General features: G+C 39.6%; 1 long non-coding RNA gene and 1 pseudogene across 1 annotated transcript in view; one reads left to right on the top strand and one right to left on the bottom strand.

The window, feature by feature from the left end:
- LOC142865260 (uncharacterized) overlaps positions 1-18,704 on the top strand; it is a 28,571-nt gene that overhangs the window by 2,346 nt on the left and 7,521 nt on the right. The window contains exon 2 of the long non-coding RNA XR_012915567.1: positions 8,298-8,336. This is a non-coding gene — a long non-coding RNA (uncharacterized LOC142865260). The remainder of the gene's footprint in view (positions 1-8,297; positions 8,337-18,704) is intronic.
- On the bottom strand, positions 8,379-8,581 carry LOC142869643 (uncharacterized; annotated as a pseudogene).

The following is an 18,704-nucleotide window of genomic DNA, read 5'->3' as shown; positions in this document are numbered from 1 at the left end:
TTTATCAATTTTTTTTTTTTTTATTGGTCCGGGCATGGTGGCTCACACCTGTAATCCTAGCACTCTGGGAGGCTGAGGCGGGAGAATCGCTCGAGGTCAGGAGTTTGAGACCAGCTTGAGCAAGATCGAGACCCCGTCTCTACTAAAAAAAAATAAAAATTAGCTGGACAACTAAAAATGTATATAGAAAAAATTAACTGGGCATGGTGGCACATACCTATAGTCCCAACTACTCAGGAGGCTGAGGCAGAAGGATTATTTGAGCTCAGGAGTTTGAGGTTGCTGTGAGCTAGGCTGATGCCATGGCACTCTAGTCTGAGCAACAGAGTGAGATTCTGTCTCAAAAAAAATTTTTTTTCTTTTGTGGATCATGGTTTTGGTATTATATTTAAGAAATCATTGCCTAACCCAATATCACAAGGATTTTATCCTATATGTTCTTCTAGAAGGTTTATAGCATTAGGTTTTGTAATTAGGTCGATGATCCATTTTGAGTTAATTTTTGTATATGGTACAAGGACTGGATCAACTTATGTTTTTGCATATGGAATCCAATTGTCCCAGCCCCATATGTTGAAAAGGCAATTGTTTCTCTAATGAATTGCCTTTGCGCCTTTGCCAAAAATCAGTCACCCATATATATATTGGTCTATTTGTTCCATTGATCTATTTGTCTATCTTTGTGCCAATACCACACTGTCTTGATTTCTGTAGCCTTAAAGCAAGTTTTGAAGTCAGGTAGTGTTTGTCCTCCTACTTTGTTCTTTTTTGAAGTTATTTTGGATGTTTTAAGTCCTTTGCATTTCCATATAAATTTTGGAATCAGCTTGATTTCTACAGAAAAGTTCTCCTGGGATTTTGATTGGGATTGCATCAAAACTATAGATCAATTTGGGGAGAACTGACATCTTAATGTTGAGTCTTCTGATCACATGATCACATTCTCTCTCCCTTTATTTTCTTTTCCTTTAATTTTTCTCAACAATGTCTCATAGTTTTCAGTGTACCAGTTTTCACATCCTTTGTCAGATTCATCCCTAAATATTTCATATTTTTTATTGTAAGTGGTATTGTTTTTTAAATTTGAATTTCTAACTTTTAATTGGTAGTTTATAGAAATGCAATTTTTGTATATTGATCAAGTATCCTACAACTTTTCTAAACTCACTTATTAATTCTAATTTTTTTGTAGATTCAATCAGACTTTTTATATAATCATGTCATCTGTAAATAAAGAGTTTTATTTCTTTCCTTCCAAACTGAACACCTTTTATTTCTTTCCTTCCATTCTGAACACCTTTTATTTCTTTCTCCTTTCTCATTGCACTGGCCATGTATGATGTTGAGTAAAAGTGGTAAGAGCAGACATCCTCTCACCACTGATCTTGAGGAGAAAGCATTCAGTCTTTCACCACTAAGAATGATGTTAGCTGTAGGGTTTTTGTAGATACACTTCATCAGGAAGGAAGATAGATGGCCATTATTAAGGAAGTTTCCTTCTATTCCTAGATTGCTAAAATTTTAAATCAGGATTGGATATCAAATTTTGTCAAAATTTGACAGATTTTGTCTCTATTAGGATGATTTATGTTTGTTAATGTGGTGTATTACATGAATTGATTTTTGAATGTTAAAATAATCTTGCTTTCCTGGGATAAACCCCATTTGATCATAACATATTCTATTTCTATATATTGATGTATTAAATTTGCTAAAACTTTGTTAAGAATTTTTACAGCTATGTTCGTGAGGATATGAGTTTGCATTTTTCTTTTCTTGTAATGTCTTCATCAGGTTTTGGTATCATGGTAATGCTGACCTCATAGAATGGGTTGGCAGGTGTTCCTATTTCTTCAGTTTTCTGGAATAGTTTATGTAGAATTGGTATTTCTTCCTTGAATGTTTGATTAAATTCACTAGTGGAGTCATCTGATTTGTAATCTTCTTTGTGGGAAGGTTTTTTAACTCAAATTCAACTTCTTTAATAGATATACAATTATTTAGACTATTTCTTCTTCAGTGAGCTTTTGTTACTGAAAGTTCAGCAATTGTCCCTGAGGTCACATCAGAAGAATGAAGACAAGTGGTCTGAGGAGAAGGAAAGAGAAGTTTATTATAATAATTTACTTGCAAACAAGGAGGGTGGCAGACTCCCATCTCGAAGTACTAATGTCCTGTTTCTGAGCAGAAGTATAGAGCTTTTAAAGGTTCTGATTAATCCCATAGTCCCACCTTTGGCTAAGACAATCTTGTGACTTCCACCTGGACAATTCCCTTGAGCCATCTCCTGTGGCACAAAGAACAAAGGACATTCTCCTGCCGCTCCTGACCACTAGCCTGAGACAGGGATGTAGGTTTTAGTTCTCAAAAAGGGTGAGGGGGTTTTGAAGAGACAGAAAACATTTCTACCCTTTTTCAGGCCATTTTCTCCGTTATACTTTGATGGTGACTTTGGGAGGCTAAGGCAGGAGGATCATGTGAGGCTGGAAGTTTGAGAAGAATGTGTGTTCCACAACTGTGGGATTCTATAAATCTGCTCAAGCTAGTTGACAGTGCTGTCCAAGTCTACTGTATCCTTGCTGATTTTCTGTCTCCTTGTTCTATCAATTATTGAGAGAGGGGTATTGAAATCTCCAAGTAGAATTACGAATTGGTCTACTTTTCGTTGCAGGTCTATCGGATCTTGCTCATGCATTTTGGAGCTCTGTTATTAAGTGCATAATCATTTAGGATTATTATATTATCTTGATTAATTGACCTATTTATTGTTACACATGAATCTTCTGTATCCCTAGTATGACAGTCCCTCCTTATCCATGGGGGTTATGTTCCAAGACCCCCAGTGAATGCCTAAAACCAGGGATCCCACTGAATCCTGTATATGTTGTATTTTTCCCTATACATACATACAAACCTATGATAAAATTTAATTTATAAATTAGGCACAGTAAGAGATGAAAAACTAAAACCAAAATAGGACAATTATAACAGTATACTATAATAAAAGTTATGTGAATGTGATCTCTCAAAACATACTCATCCTTCTTCTTGTGATAATGTGAGATGATAAAGTGCCTATATGATCATTTGAAGTGAAGTGATTAATGTAGGCATTGTGAAGTAAACGGAAAATTCCAGCAATAAACAATTCATAGGTTTTAAATTCTGAGTAGCATGACAAGATCTTGGGCTATCCCAGTTCATCTGGCCTGGATCGCTGTTAGTCACTGAGTAGGCGTCTTGGCCGTCACATTGACGGCGATTGCACTGCAGTGCTCGTGTTCAAGTGACCCTTATTTGACTCACTAATGGCCCCAAAGCGGAAGAGTAGTGATGTAGTACTTTCAGACCACACTTGACCATGGGTAACTGAGACCTTGGAAAGTCAAACTGCGGCTAAAGGGGGACCGCTGCCATACACTTTGCTCTGAAATCTACTTGTCCGGTATTAATTTAGCCACACCAGGTTTTTCTTCATAAGTGTCAGCGTCACATATTTTTCCATCCTTTTGCTTTTAGCCTTTTATGTCTTTATATTTAAACCGTGTTTCTTTTAGTCTGAATATTATTGGGTATTGCTTTTTCATTTAACCTCACAATTTCCTCTGCTTTTTAATTGGGATATTTAGGCCACTTACATCACACTTAATGTGATTATTGACATGGTTTAAATTATCTTGCTAGTTGCTGCCATCTGTTCTTTGTTCCCTTTTTCCTTTCTTTTTCTGATTTCTTTCCGATTAATGAAATACTTTTTATGATTTCATTTTATCTCCTTTGTTTATCCCCTTATAAACAAAAACTGTTTTATTTTAGTGGCTCCTTTAGGGTTTATAATATAAATCTTTAATTTATCATAATCTTCCTTCATGTGATATTATACCATCTCACATATAGTATAAAAACCTAATAGTAGACTTCCATTTCTCCCTACCCAACCTCTGTGCATTTGTCATACATTTTATAAGACATTGCTGTTATTCTTGTTTAAACAGCCAAATATCTTTAAAGAGATTTAAATAGTAAGAAACAGATATGATATATTTAACCATGCAGTTGTTTCCAGTGCTCCTTATTGTTTTGCATATAGATCCATATTTCCATCTGGTACCATTTTTCTTCTGCCTGAAAGACTTCCTTGAACATTTCTTGTGATGTAGGTCTGCTAGTAGTAAATTTGTTCAGTATTTGAAAGAGGTTTCTCACTGTTTGCATGGTGTCTGCTGAGAAATCTACTATCATTTTTATCTTTGTTCCTCCATATGTAAGGTTTTTCTCTGGCTGCTTCTAAGATTTTCTTTATCATTGCTTTTGAACAATTTGATTGTGATGTATAACTTGGTTGGGTTTTTTTATTTGTTTGTTTGTTTTTCATGTTTCTTGTGGTTAGAGTTCATTGGGCTTCTTGGATTTGTTTTCATTAAATCTTCAAAAAAAAATTTTTTTTTTTTTATGACAAGGTCTTGCTCTGTCGCCCAGGCTAGAGTGCCCTGGCATTATCATCACTCACAGCAACCTTAAACTCCTGGGCTCAAGTGATTCTCCTGCCTCAGCCTCCCAAGTAGCTGGGACTACAAGATGTGTAACCATGCTCGGCTAGTTTTTCCACTTTTTGTAGAGACGGGGTGTTGCTATGTTACACAGGCTGGTCTTAAACTCCTGGCCTCAAGTGATCCTCCTGCCTCAGCCTCCCAAAGAGCTAGGATTACAGATGTGAGCAACTGTGCCCACAAACCTGAAAATTTTTTGACCCCAATCCTTTAAATATTTTTTCTGTCCCCCTCTTTTCTCTCCTCTCCTTCAGAATCTCCAGTTATACACATGCTAGGCTGCTCGAAGCTGTCCTACAGTTCACTGATACTCTGCTTGTGTTTTAAAAAATTCTTTTTCCTCTCTGTGTCTTGCTTTGGATAGTTTCTATTGCTATGTCTTCAAATTCACTGATTTTTTATTACGCAATATTTAATCTGCCATTAATTCCGCCAGTGCATTTTTCACGTTAGACAGTGTTGTTTTCATCCCAAGGAGTGTGATTTGGGTCTTTTTAAATCCTCCATGTCTCTACTTAACTCTTTCAACATATAAAACACAATTATAACTTTTAATGTCTCTCTCTGTGGACTCTAATATCTGTATCAGTTCTGGGTTGATTAGATAGACTGATTTTTCTCCTTATTATGGATTATATTTTCTTGCTAATGCCTAGTAATTTTATTTTAATGTAACAGCTTTATGGAGGAATAATTTACAACCCATATAATTCACCCATTTATTTTTTAAAAATTTTTATTTACTTATTTATTTTAGAGACAGTGCCTCACTCTGTTGCCAGGTCTGGAGTGCAGTGGCATGATCATAGCTCACTCCAGCCTCCAGCTCCCGGGTTCAAGCAATCCTCCTGCCTCAGCCTCCCCAGTAGCTGGGGATTACAGGCACACCACTATGCCTGGCTAATAATTCACCCGTTTAAAATGTATTATACAGGCTGGGGCTCATGCCTGTAATCCTAGCACTCTGGGAGGCTGAGGCGGAGGGAGGATCACTCACGGTCAGGAGTTCGAAACCAGTCTGAGCAAGAGCAAGACCCCATCTCTTCTAAAAACAGAAAGAAATTAATTGGCCAACTAAAAATATATAGAAAAACTTAGCCAGGCAGGGTGGCGCATGCCTGTAATCCCAACTATTCAGGAGGCTGAGGCAGAAGGATCTCTTGAGCCCAAGAGTTTGATGTTGCTGTGAGCTAGGCTGATGCCATGGCACTCTAGCATGGGCAACAGAGTGAGACTCTGTCTTAAAATAAAATAAAATGAAATAAAATGTATTATACAATTCAGACCAGGTGTAGTGGCTCACTCCTGTAATCCCAGAACTTTGAGAGGCCAAGGTGGGAGGATTGCTTGAGGCCAGGAGTTTGAGACTAGCCTGGGCAATATAGCAAGATCTTATCTCTACAAAAAATTTAAAAATTAGCTGGTGTGGTAGCATACACCTGTAGTCATAGCTACTTGGGTGGCCAAGGCAGGAGGATCCCTTAAGCACAGGAGTCCAAGGCTTCAGTGAGCTATGATCACACCTCTGCACTCCAGCCTAGGCAGTAGAGTGAGACTTTGTAAAGACGAGAGCGAGAGCGAGAAGCCAGGTCTTGGTGTTGCTTTGCTGCTACTGCCATTTGCCATTGATGATCGCTCTTCTCGCCATTCTTTATTTATTTTAAATAAATAAATAATACACAAATATATAAAATTTACAAGTCAATTTTTTTATTAAAAATTTTTTCTCTCGGTTAATTAGCAGCTGCAGAAAAAAAATAAAAAATTTTTTTCAATATGAAAAGGGGAGAATGAAGATGGGGGTTCAATTTCCTTTTTTTTTTTCTTTTTTGAGACAGAGTCTCACTTGTGCCCCTGGGTAGAGTGCTAGAGTGCAGTGGCATCATCATAACTCACTGAAGCCTCAAACTCCTGGGCTCAAGCTGTCCTGCTGCCTCAGCCTCCCAAGTAACTGGGACTACAGGCATGTGCCCCCACACCTGGCCAATTTTTCTATTTTTAGTAGAGACGGGGTCTCGCTCTTGCTCAGCCTCGTCTCAAACTTCTGAGCTCAAGCAATTCTCCCATCTCAGCCTCCCAGAGTGCTAGGATTACAGGTATGAGCCACAACGCCCTGCCCAATGTTTTAAAATATATTCAGAGGGTTGGGAAACCATCATCATAATCAATTTTAAAACATTTCCACCTGAGTGTGGTGACACGTGCCTGTAGTTCCAGCTACTTTGAAGGCTGAGGCGGGAGGACCACTGAGACCAGGAGATCGGGGCTGCAGTGAGCTATGATCCTGCCACAGCTCTCCAGCCTGGGTGACAGAGCTAGACCCTATCTCTTAAAAAACGATGACAAAAAAGCACCAAAAAGCCCCCCCCAAAAACCCACATTTTTATCATCCCAAAAAGAAACTCTGTACCCATTGGTAGTCAGTCACTCTCCAACTCTCCATCCCTAGGCAACTACTTTTTCCTCTATACATACACCTATTCAGGACATTTCAATGGAATCATACAATATGAGGTCTTTTGTGACTGGCTTCTGTCACATACACAACATTTTCAAGGTTCATCCATGTTGCAGCATGTATCCATGATACATGAAATATCAGTACTTAATTCCTTTTCATTGCTGAATAATATTCCATTGTATGGATGTGCCACATTTTGTTTATTCATCAGTTCTTGGACATTTGGGTTTCTACTTTGGGGCTATTATGAATGAACATCTGTGTACATGTTTTTGTGTGGACCTACATTTTAATTTATCTAGGAATGGGACTACTCATAGGGTAGCTATGTTTAACCAAGGAACTGCCACACTGCTTTCCACAGTGACGGCTGTTTTACATTTCCACCAGCAGTGCATGAGGGTTCCAATTTCCCTTCATCTTCACCAACACTTGCTATTACCTGTCTTTTTTATTATATCCATCCTCATGAGTGTGAAGTGGCATCTTATTGTGGTTTTGATTTGTATTTCCCTGATATCTAGTGATGCTGAGTTTCTTTTCATGTGTTTGTTGGTCATTTGTTTATCTTCTATGGAGAAATGTCTACTCAGGTTCTTTGTTCATTTTTGAGTTATTTGTCTTTTATTGTTGAGTTGTATGAGTTCTTTACATATTCTGGATGCTAGACCCTTATTAGATATGCAATTTGCAATATTTTCTCTCATTTTGTGGTTTGTCCTTTCACTTTCTTGACGGTGTCCCTTGAGGCATAAAATATTTTAGTTTTTTGTTTTTTGGGGTTTTTTTTGAGACAGAGTCTCACTTTGTTGCTCAGGCTAGAGTGAGTGCCGTGGCGTCAGCCTAGCTCACAGCAACCTCAAACTCCTGGGCTCAAGCAATCCTACTGCCTTAGCCTCCCGAGTAGCTGGGACTACAGGCATGTGCCACCATGCCCGGCTAATTTTTTCTCTATATGTTAGTTGGCCAATCAATTTCTTTCTCTTTATAGTAGAGATGGTCTCTTGCTCTTGCTCAGGCTGGTTTCGAACTCCTGACCTCGAGTGATCCGCCTGCCTCGGCCTCCCAGAGTGCCAGGATTACAGGCGAGAGCCACCACTCCAGGCCAAGATTTTAGTTTTGATGAAATCTAATTTATCTTTTTTTTTGGTTTTTGGTCAATTGTGCTTTGGGTGTTATATTGAAGAAGGCTTTGTCTAACCCAATGTCATGCAGATTTATGACTGTGTTTTCTTCTAAGAGTTTTATAGTTTTAAGCATGTTTGTTACTGCCTTCTTTCTTACAGATGAGGAAATCAAGACCAGAGAGGGGAAGAGATTTGTTGGTAAGTGGCGCAACCTGGATGAGCCTGGGTTTTCTTTTTTTTTCCTCTCCCTCTTACTTCCTTCCCTAAGAATGGCGAGAAGAGCGATCATCAATGGCAAATGGCAGTAGCAGCAAAGCAACACCAAGACCCGGCTTCTCGCTCAGGAGAGAACCTGCACCTCCTCGTGGTTTCCAGTGCTGTACACGTTCAGAGAAACTTCTCTAGTGACAAACTATGGAAATGATCCCTGATAGTAAAGTCTGAAGCCTGGATTTTCCGATTCCCAGTCTAGATCAGATCCTTTGGGCCCAAAGAACCATCTTTGAGAGTTGATAGGGAGAGAGAAAGCGGCCAGGAGCAGGGAGCTGAAGCAGGCACAGAGGGGACTGCTACGGAAACTCAGACCAAGACCGTAACAGTTAAGATGTCAAAATGCCCCTGGTCGGGCTGACCTAGGAAGTCCAAAATGTAATTTCCCTTCTCAAGTGGAGAGTGTACAGGTATGGCCAGGGCTCCACACCTGGTGTATTAAGAACTGCTTGCTTAGGGTTTAGGATAACTCTTTAAAAAAGAAAAGGTGGCAGCCAAGTGTGGTGGCTCATGCCCGCAATCCCAGCACTTTGGGAGGCTGAGGCAGGAGGATCACTTGAGACCAGGAGTTCAAGACCAGCCTGGACACCACAGTGAGACCCCATCTCTACAAAAAAATTAAAAAATAATCAAATAAGCTGGGCATGGTCACATGCACCTGTACTCCCAGTTACTCAGAAGGCTGAGGCAGAAGGATTACTTGAACCCAAGTGGTTGAGATTGCAGTGAGCTATGATTATGCCACTGCACTCCAGCCTGGGTGACAGAGCAGAACCATGCCTCAAAAAAAAAAAAAGTAAATATGGCAAAAGATGCATTTTAAACATGGCCAGAAAAGCTGAGCCATTGCTTTTTATTTATTTATTTTTTTTTAGAATTCTGTTTTGACTAGAACAGAATTCTAAAAAAAATAAAAATAAAAAAAAAATAAAAAGCAATGGCTCAGCTTTTCTGGCCATGTTTAAAATGCATCTTTTGCCATATTTACTTTTTTTTTTTGAGGCATGGTTCTGCTCTGTCTCTCCCCATTGCTTTTTACTTGTCAGGAGTCCTTTAGCACTAAATGTTGCCAGAATATTTTCTTACAAACCTATTCCAAAGCTAGGACTTCATGTTATTCCCAGACCAAAGCTGCAAAAAGAACTACAGTGGAAGTACTAGACACAGAGCAAGGCCTTCTAGTAGGCTAGTCTATTCATTTTGACTGGGTATTATCCCTGTTTACTTCCAGGACCCCAGAAAAGCAAAGCTAAATTGAATGCTAAAAGGGCAGTAGGGAGAATCCCAAAACCAGAAAAAAATCTGCAAGTGAATTTGGCAAGACTTGTCAAGAAGCCAAAAGTCCCAAGCACTTTTGTGACTGGGAAAGCTAATGGCTTGTTCTTTCTCGAACACTCGCTGGGCTTTCCCATTCCCTGGGTATTTCCTCTGCCCAGAGACTTCAGGGGAGAATACGTTTCCTTGCCTTTTTCAGGATCTAGAGGACACTGCATTCTCTGGCTCTTGGCCCCTTGAGAGTGTCACTCCAACTTCTTGCTTCTGCTGTCACGTCCCCTGCTATGGCCTCTGACCCCCTTGCCTCCCTCTCATAAGGATTACCCTGGGCCCATTGGGATCACCAGGATAACCTCTCCTTCCCAAGATCCCCAACTTAATCACAACCACGAGGTCCCTGATACCATGAGACGTATTCACAGGTTCTGTGGATTGTGACATGGACATCTCTGTGGGGCCATTTCAGCTAACCACAATGAATAATGGGTACATGGGGGTTTGTTCTATTCTACTTTTGAATATGTTTGAATAAAAATTATGAAAAAAAAACCTCTCTTTTAGCCCCAAGACCCTAGTTACCACCAGAATTTGGAATTTTTACTCCCTTAGATGGTAAAACTTCTTGAAAATTTTCTGTAGTTGCTGTCTCCACTTCCTCATCTCCCATATTCTTTAACCTGTTCTAGCTGGGCTTTTCACAGTCACCTCTCCCGCCAACCCAATCAGGGCCACCAACTCCGACTTGCCAGATCTACCAGTCAATTATCTGTTCTTATCTGACCAGACCTCTCAGAGACATTCAACACAACTCACCATGCACTTCTTATGGAAACGTTTTCATTTCTAAGTTAATATTAAATACTCTCCTGTTTTTTTGTGTGGTTTTTTTGAGATAGAGTCTTGCTTTGTTGCCCAGGCTAGAGTGAGTGCCGTGGCATCAGCCTAGCTCATAGCAACCTCAAACTCCGGGCTCAAGCAATCCTGCTGCCTCAGCCTCCTGAGTGGCTGGGACTACAGGCATGCACCACCATGCCCGGCTAATTTTTTCTATATATATTAGTTGGCCAATTAATTTCTTCCTATTTATAGTAGAGACAGGGTCTTGCTCTTGCTCAGGCTGGTTTCAAACTCCTGACTTCGAGCAATCTGCCCGCCTCGGCCTCCCAGAGTGCTAGGATTACAGGCGTGAGCCACCGCGCCCGGCCTCTCCTGTTTTTTCCTCCATACCCAACATCTGCTCCTCTCTGCATGACCTTACATGTGGTGGGCCCTAGGCCCAGTCTCAGGCCCTCTGCTTTTCTTCCTTTCTGTCCCATGAATGTGCCAAGCACTTCCCATCTGGCTTTTGCACTGTTCTTTCCCTATTGGAGACCCTCTCCCCTCAGATGTTTACATGGTTAGCTCCTATTTTTTTTTTCTTCTTTTGAGACAAAGTCTCACTCTTTGCCCGGGGTAGAGTGTTGTGGCATTAGCCTAGCTCACAGCAACCTCAAACTCCTGGGCTCAAGCGATCCTCCTGCCTTAGCCTCCTGAGTAGCTGGGACTATAGGCATGCGCCACCATGCCTGGCTCATTTTTTCTATATATTTTTAATTAGCCAATTAATTTCTTTCTATTTATAGTAGAGACGGGGTCTCCCTCTTGCTCAGGCTGGTTTTGAACTCCTGACCTTGAGCGATCCTCCCGCCTCAGCCTCCCAGAGTGCTAGGATTACAGGCGTGAGCCACCGTGCCCAGCCCATGGTTAGCTACTTATCACCCTTCTCATCTTAAATGTCACTTCCTCAGAGAGGCCTGTGTAACCTCATAAATTAATTAAAAATCTAAATTGACTTTTCCCATCTCCCAATATCCAATTACTCTGTTCCATTTTCTTTAAAGTGCCTTACTGCTATGTGAACTGAACTTGTTGATTTTTTGTTCTTTTGGTCCATCTCGCCCTGTTAGAAGGTAAACTCCTCAAAGGCAAATGCTGGTTTTTGGCTTGTTCCATGCTGAATCCCCAGCACCTGGTACATGTTAAATGTTCAATAGATACTTTTTCAAATAAACAAATCATTGGCTCAGGGTTTTAAAAAAATGAATATGTGGAAAGAAAAATTGGCCTAATAGCAGATTCTTATGTAATTCTAAAAAACTAAAATATACTGATTCAGTAAATATGGGTGAGGTCCAAGAATTTTCATTTTAACAAATACCCCAGAAGACACTGGGGCAGGGGTCCATAGGCCATGCTTTTGAGAAGTACTGATTTATTCATTCTTGCAGCATAGCTTTAAAGAGGTATGAGGATTAGTAGAATTGAATCATTTGTTCAAAGTTCATAATGAGTCAGCAAGTGAATTCTAAGAAGACAGGAATAAGAAATTCTAATTTTAAAAAATAGCTTGGCTGGGCGTGGTGTCTCACACCTGTAATCCTAGCACTCTGGGAGGCCGAGGCGGGAGGAGTTTGAGACCAGACCAGCCTGAGCAAGAGCAAAACCCCATCTCTACTAAAAATAGAAAGAGATTAATTGGCCAACTAAAAATATATAGAAAAAATTAGCCGGGCATGGTGGCTTATGCCTGTAGTCCCAGCTACTTGGGAGGCTGAGACAGGAAGATTGCTTGAGCCCAGGAGTTTGAGGTTGCTGTGAGCTAGGCTGACACCATGGCACTCTAGCCCAGGCAACAGAGTGAGATTCTGTCTCAACAACAACAACAAAAAAAAGCTTATTCTCAGCCGGTGGCTCACGCCTGTAATCCTAGCACTCTGGGAGGCCAAGGTGGGCGGATTGCTTAAGGTCAGGAGTTTGAAACCAGCCTGAGCAAGAGTGAGATCCTGTCTCTACTAAAAATAGAAAGAAATTAATCAGCCAACTAAAAATATATAGAAAAAATTAGCCGGGCATGGTGACACATGCCTGTAGTCCCAGCTACTCAAGAGGCTGAGGCAGGATTGCTTGAGCCCAGGAGTTTGAGGTTGCTGTGAGGTAGGCTGACGCCACGGCACTCCAGCCTGGGCAACAGAGTGAGACTCCGTCTCAAAAAAAAAAAATAGCTTATTCTCACATGTAAGTTAACACCCATAAAAATTACCCTATCTATATTATGCTGATAATAAATTCCTTTTTTTTTAATTTCAAAGGGTTATGGGGTTACAAATGTTTTTGGTTACATGATAGCTTTTGTAATGCTTGGGCCAGGGTTAACAGTGTGCCCATCACCCAGATAGTGTTCATTGTACCCCTTAGGTAGGTTTTTGACCATCCCCTCCTTCCCCCTCACCCTGTTTGATTTCCATTGAGTTTCACTTCCTTCTATGCACATGTGTGCTCATCAGTTAGTTCCAATCTTGACCTTCATCTCAATCACTAAAACACAGCCCAGACTTTCAAAACTACATTTGAAAGATTAGAATGAATTGCTCAGATCCAAACAAGAAATATTTGTTTAAAAGAATCACCAGCAGAGAAAAATGAGATCCTTGAAAGAAAAGATTAAGAAACTGAAACCTTAGCTTTAAAAGTATACTGTGTTTATAAAAGAGAAGCAATCAGAAGTTGCAGAAGGACTATTTGCCTTCCAAAGTGATTGGAATGGGGGGATGTTTGAAGAGTAATTCTAGATGTCATTTTCTGACATAGCATCGCACCCCAGGCAACAATGGAGTGGTGGCGGGTGTGTATGTGTGTGTTGGGGGTGGTGTTCAAATTAGACTCAGGAGTGACTAACAATACATGCCAAGTTCAACAAGTATAGATGGCTGCTGATTTGCACTTGGAATTTGGCAAGGTGTGCTACTGTCCACTCTATGACACTTTAAAATTCAACTTTACTCTTATAAAGAAAAACAATCTACACTGCATTTGCCTTTTTCATTTTATAAATTTCAGAAATCAGAGCTTTTGATATGATCCTGAGTAACAGAACACCTTTACAGAGGTAGTACTTTGCTTAGTTCTAAGTAACAAATAAACCCATATCATATGGAAGATCTGTATATCTAAGCTCTATTTGTACTAAAACTCTGGTTAAATTCCAGAGCACTTCCAAATGTCAAGCCAATGTTCTCGATTTCTTGAGGTAGTTTCTCCCTTCATTTTACTTGCCAGTAAGTCTTGCTTGTAGCTCACCTTTTAAATATGGATATGGTCGAGCAACACTGTTCAGTAGAAATATAATGCAAACCACAATGTGAGCCATGTACATGATTTTAAATTTTCTAGTAGCCGTATTAGAAAAATAAAAACAGGTGAAATTATTTAATTGCCATTTTAACATGTAATCAGTACTTCAAAATGTAGATATTTTTCATTCGTACTTTAGGGTACCAAGTCTGAGATCTGATATCCAGTTTGTGTTTTTGCATCACATCTCAATTTGGACTAGCCACAAGTGTTCAATAGCCACATGTAGCTGGGAGCTACTCTATTGGACAGTAAAGGTCTAGAGCAGGCAGGGAAACTTTTCATGTTGGAAGGCTGCATTCATTTAGCTGTAATCAAATAAGGCTGCATTCAAGAAACTTCAATTAGATATACTTAAATTATGTACATTATTCTCTAAAAATCTAACTACTATGTACTTAATAATTTCAAAAAATGAAAACTATTTGTTAATTTTAAAGTTAACTAACCTCTTCATGACTTTGTTGTGTCTTCTTTTTTTTTCTTTTTAAGCCTTACAGGCATTCCCAGGCAGTCTCCTATCCAAGTACTAACCAGGCCCAACCTTGCTTAGTTTCTGAGATCAGACAAGACCAGGCACATTCAGGGAAGTATGGCCATAGACTATATCTGCTTTTTGTTGGAAAACATTTGAGTATTTGGCTGCAGCACAGAGGTCTGCAGTTTCAGTTGATCCTCTAGATGGATATCAATCATTCGTGACTTTAAGGGTCACAAATTTGGGTTGGGAAGGAGAATGTAGATTCACAGCAATAAGTGGTTGAAAAGCATGAAAGCATTTTTCAGGCATGTTGCCAAAGATATGGGTATTGTACCGTATTTTTCCATATTTCAATCGGATCTTCCTTAGCATCAAACAATGACTTTAAAATGTCATCTACTGAGAGCGCAATCAATTCCATCTGTAGTTCTTGAGGTGCCTTGGTGATATCAACTGGGCGAGGCTGAAATGCTGACTTGAGTGTGAGGTCATGATTCTTAAAGGCAGTGAACCTTTCTTTGTACTCTCCAATTAATAGGTCTATAACAGCTGTGTATTCTTCAGATGACTCACATATACATCCTGCACATCAATGACATTTGCTAACAGGGGAAAACGTTCATCTAAAATTTCCTTTTGAAGAAGAAGTGTTTTGAAAAAAGATAGCATTTTGAAAAAAGCTTGGATTTTGGGCCATATACCTATCATATATAGACTTAGTTTTACCTTGCAAAGAAATGGTCAAGTTGTTTTGATTTGACATGATATCACAAAGAAATGCTGCACTCCTACAGAAATCTTTCTATAAATCACATTGCTGATTCTATTCTTCATACAATTTAACTATCTGTTCTCAAAGAGATAAAATTTTGAGTAACACCTGTCCCTGCAATAGCCAACACACTTTGGAATGATATGGCAAATCCACACTGAATACCTATCATTTAACTTTAGTATGTTACAACAATGCCACATTGCATTTGCACAAATATAGTTAAGTTGTTGTAAAGTGTCACTTAAAACAGTAGCTTTAGCACAGAGATTTTGCTGATGCAAGATACAGTGAAAAGAAATGAGAGCATCTGGCTCTGTTAATACTTTTTTAAATCTGTGCAATAAACCCTTCATATTTTCCTGTCATAGAAGGTGCACCATCTGTACATACACTCACTGAATTTACCAAATTCAGTCCAACTTCACATTTATCTTGAAAGTTGTTGAAGATATCTATTCCCCATGGTCTGTTCATAAGAGTGCCCAAGCGAGTAACTTTTTATAGCAAAGAAAATCTTCCAGTATGACCCAAATGAAGTATTTTTTTTTTTTTTTTTTGAGACAGAGTCTCACTTTGTTGTCCAGGCTAGAGTGAGTGCTGTGGCCTCCTAGCTCACAGCAACCTCAAACTCCTGGGCTCAAGCGATCCTCCTGCCTCAGCCTCCCAAGTAGCTGGGACTACAGGCATGCGCCACCATGCCTGGATAATTTTTTCTATATATATTAGTTGGCCAACTAATTTTTCTTTCTATTTATAGTAGAGACGGGGTCTCGCTCTTGCTCAGGCTGGTTTTGAACTCTTGACCTCGAGCAATCTGCCCACCTCAGCCTCCCAGAGTGCTAGGATTACAGGTGTGAGCCACCGCGCCCAGCCCAATGAAGTATTAATATAAAACCTGCACTGAGTCAGGAGTATCAGTTGATTCATCCAAAGCAATTAAGTAATATATATATTTTCCTTTTGAAGTATTGCATGAAGTGGTTCTGTTAAGTTGAAGGCTAATTCGTGCTGCCGATCAGTTATGGTTCTCCTTGAAAGAGGCAGTTGTTTGTACTTTGAAATGTTATTGGGGTCTAAACAACCTACAATTTTAACGATGCATTCTTTCACAATTTCTACATCACTGAATGGCTTCCCTTTTTTCCCGAGTATATAAGCTACTTTATTAGTTGCTGCAGTGGCATTATTTCCAGGTCTTATTGCTGCTTGAATGAATTATGTTTGCTTTTGCTTTTCATGTTTTAATTTCTGTAATACAACCTTTTGTGCCTCTCTAATTTAAAATATTTGTGGTCCTTACGAGTGTTATAATACTAATGAGCACTGAATTTCTTTAATGTTGATATTGCAGTATCACAAAGCAAGCAAATCATCTTATCTTTAGCAGAAACAAGATAATATTGCAATTCCCAATCCTCATTAAAAATCTGTTTTCTTCCTTCAGTGTTCTCTTGGTCTTCTTTCACACGATGGGCTCTTATGCAGACAGAATTAAAAAATACTGTCAAGCTGTGCAACTATTCACAAATTCCACTTCAAACAGAAACACAGTGCACTTTGTCAAAAGCTGGTAACAGACTGGTATGCGCAACCCCCATAAACTCTCACCAACCAGTCTGGCGTGGTAGTAGCGCCAGTCAGGCAGAGGATGTTAGAGCTAAGTCATGAGCATAGTAGCTGTGAAGTTAGCCCCTATGACTTACTGATGTTCTAATTGTGCCAATCAATCTGGGAGGATTATTTTGTTGAAATTTATTCTTTGGCATTTCAAATTGTTTCATTTTATTTTTTTTATTTATTTATTTATTTTTTTTTGCTTACCACAGCCAACTCAGAAGGATGTTTCATTTTAAAAACAGAATAAAAATATAAAAGAACAAAGATGCATTAATAAAAATAAAAGGATTTGTTCTGTAAAATTTGGATTCAATCAAAAGGCCGTACTTCAGGGCAAAGAAGGCCACACGTGGCCTTAACCATAGGTTCCCCACCCGCTGGTTTAGAGCATTGCTATTCAAAGTGTGGTCCAGAAATTAGAAGCATTGATATCATTTGGAAACTTGTTAGAATTGCTGAATCTTAAGCCCCACTCCAGGTCCACTAAGTCAGATTCTGCATTTTAACAAGATCTCCAGATGATCTGCACGTAAAATAAAGCTTGGGAAACACTGGTCTAAGGCAAAGGTCAACAAACTATGGCCCACAGGCCAAATCCAGTCAGCCACCCATTTTTCTACATAAAATTACAATGGGATACAGCCACACTCATTCAAGTATTGTGCACGGCTGCCCAGTGCTATAAGTGCAGAGCTGAGTAGTTGCAACAGAAACGTTATGGCCTGCAAAGCCTAAAATATTCACGATCTGGTCCTTTCCCAAAAAAGTTTGTCTGGAGGAAGAGCCTCTGCCTTTCTCAAGCAAGTCACCGGTCTCAGTTACTTGCACAACTATTGCGAAGATTCCACTGGTTTACTCAATAAACTTAATAGTTAGGATTTTAATAAACGGTAACTATTATTATATTTAAGAAGGCAATGTAACAGAATGGTCTTTGGAGTTGGATGGAAAGGAGTATACATTCTCTTTGCTGTGTTGCGCTTTGCAGATTGTGTTTCTTACAAACCGAAGGTGTGAGACAACCCTGTGTCAAGCAAGTCCATCAGTACTATTTTTCCTACACAATGTACTCACCTGGTGTCTGTCTCACACTTGGTAATCCTTGTAATATTCCAACTTTATTATTATAGCTGTTCTGGTGATCTGTGATCACTGATCTTTGAAGTAACTATTGTTATTGTTTTGTTTTATTTTTTTAATTTATTTTTGAGACAGAGTAACGCTTTGTTGCCCAGGCTAGAGTGAGTGCCGTGGCGTCACCCTAGCTCACAGCAACCTCAAACTCCTGGGCTCAAGCAATCCTGTTGCCTCAGCCTCCCAAATAGCTGAGACTACAGGCATACGCCACCATGCCCGGCCAATTTTTTCTATATGTTTTAGTTGGCCAATGAATTTCTTTCTATTTCTAGTAGAGACGGGGTCTTGCTCTTGCTCAGGCTGATTTCGAACTCCTGACCTCGAGCAATCCACCCGCCTTGGCCTCCCAGAGTACCAAGATTACAGGGGTGAGCCACCACACACGGCCTATTGTTTATTGTTTTGGAGTGTCAAGAAATACTCTGATATAAAACAGAGAACTTAACTGATAAATGGTATGTATGTTCTGACTGCTCCACCCACTGCCATTCTCCTATCTCTCTCCCTCTGCTTGGGCCTCCCTAGTCCCTAAGATACAATATTGAAAATAGGTCAATTAATACCCTTTACAATGATCTCTGTTCATTCAAGTGAATGGAAGAGTCATATGTCTCTCACTCCAAATCAAAAGCTAGAAATGATTAAGCTCAGTGAGGAAGGAATTTTGAAAGCTGAAAGAGGCTGAAAGCTAGGCCTCTTGCACCAAACAGTTAGCCAAGTTGTGAATGCAAAGGAAAAGTTCATGAAGGAAATTAAAAGTGCTACTCTGAAGAATGCACAAATGATAAGAAATCGAAATAGCCTTATGGCTGACATGGGGAAAGTTTTAGTGGTCTGCATA

Source organism: Microcebus murinus, chromosome 2, assembly GCF_040939455.1.
Source record: "Microcebus murinus isolate Inina chromosome 2, M.murinus_Inina_mat1.0, whole genome shotgun sequence".
Taxonomy (NCBI): Eukaryota; Metazoa; Chordata; class Mammalia; order Primates; family Cheirogaleidae; genus Microcebus; species Microcebus murinus.
Note: the sequence above shows the minus strand (reverse complement) of the source record. Positions and strands in the feature narration are given on the sequence as shown.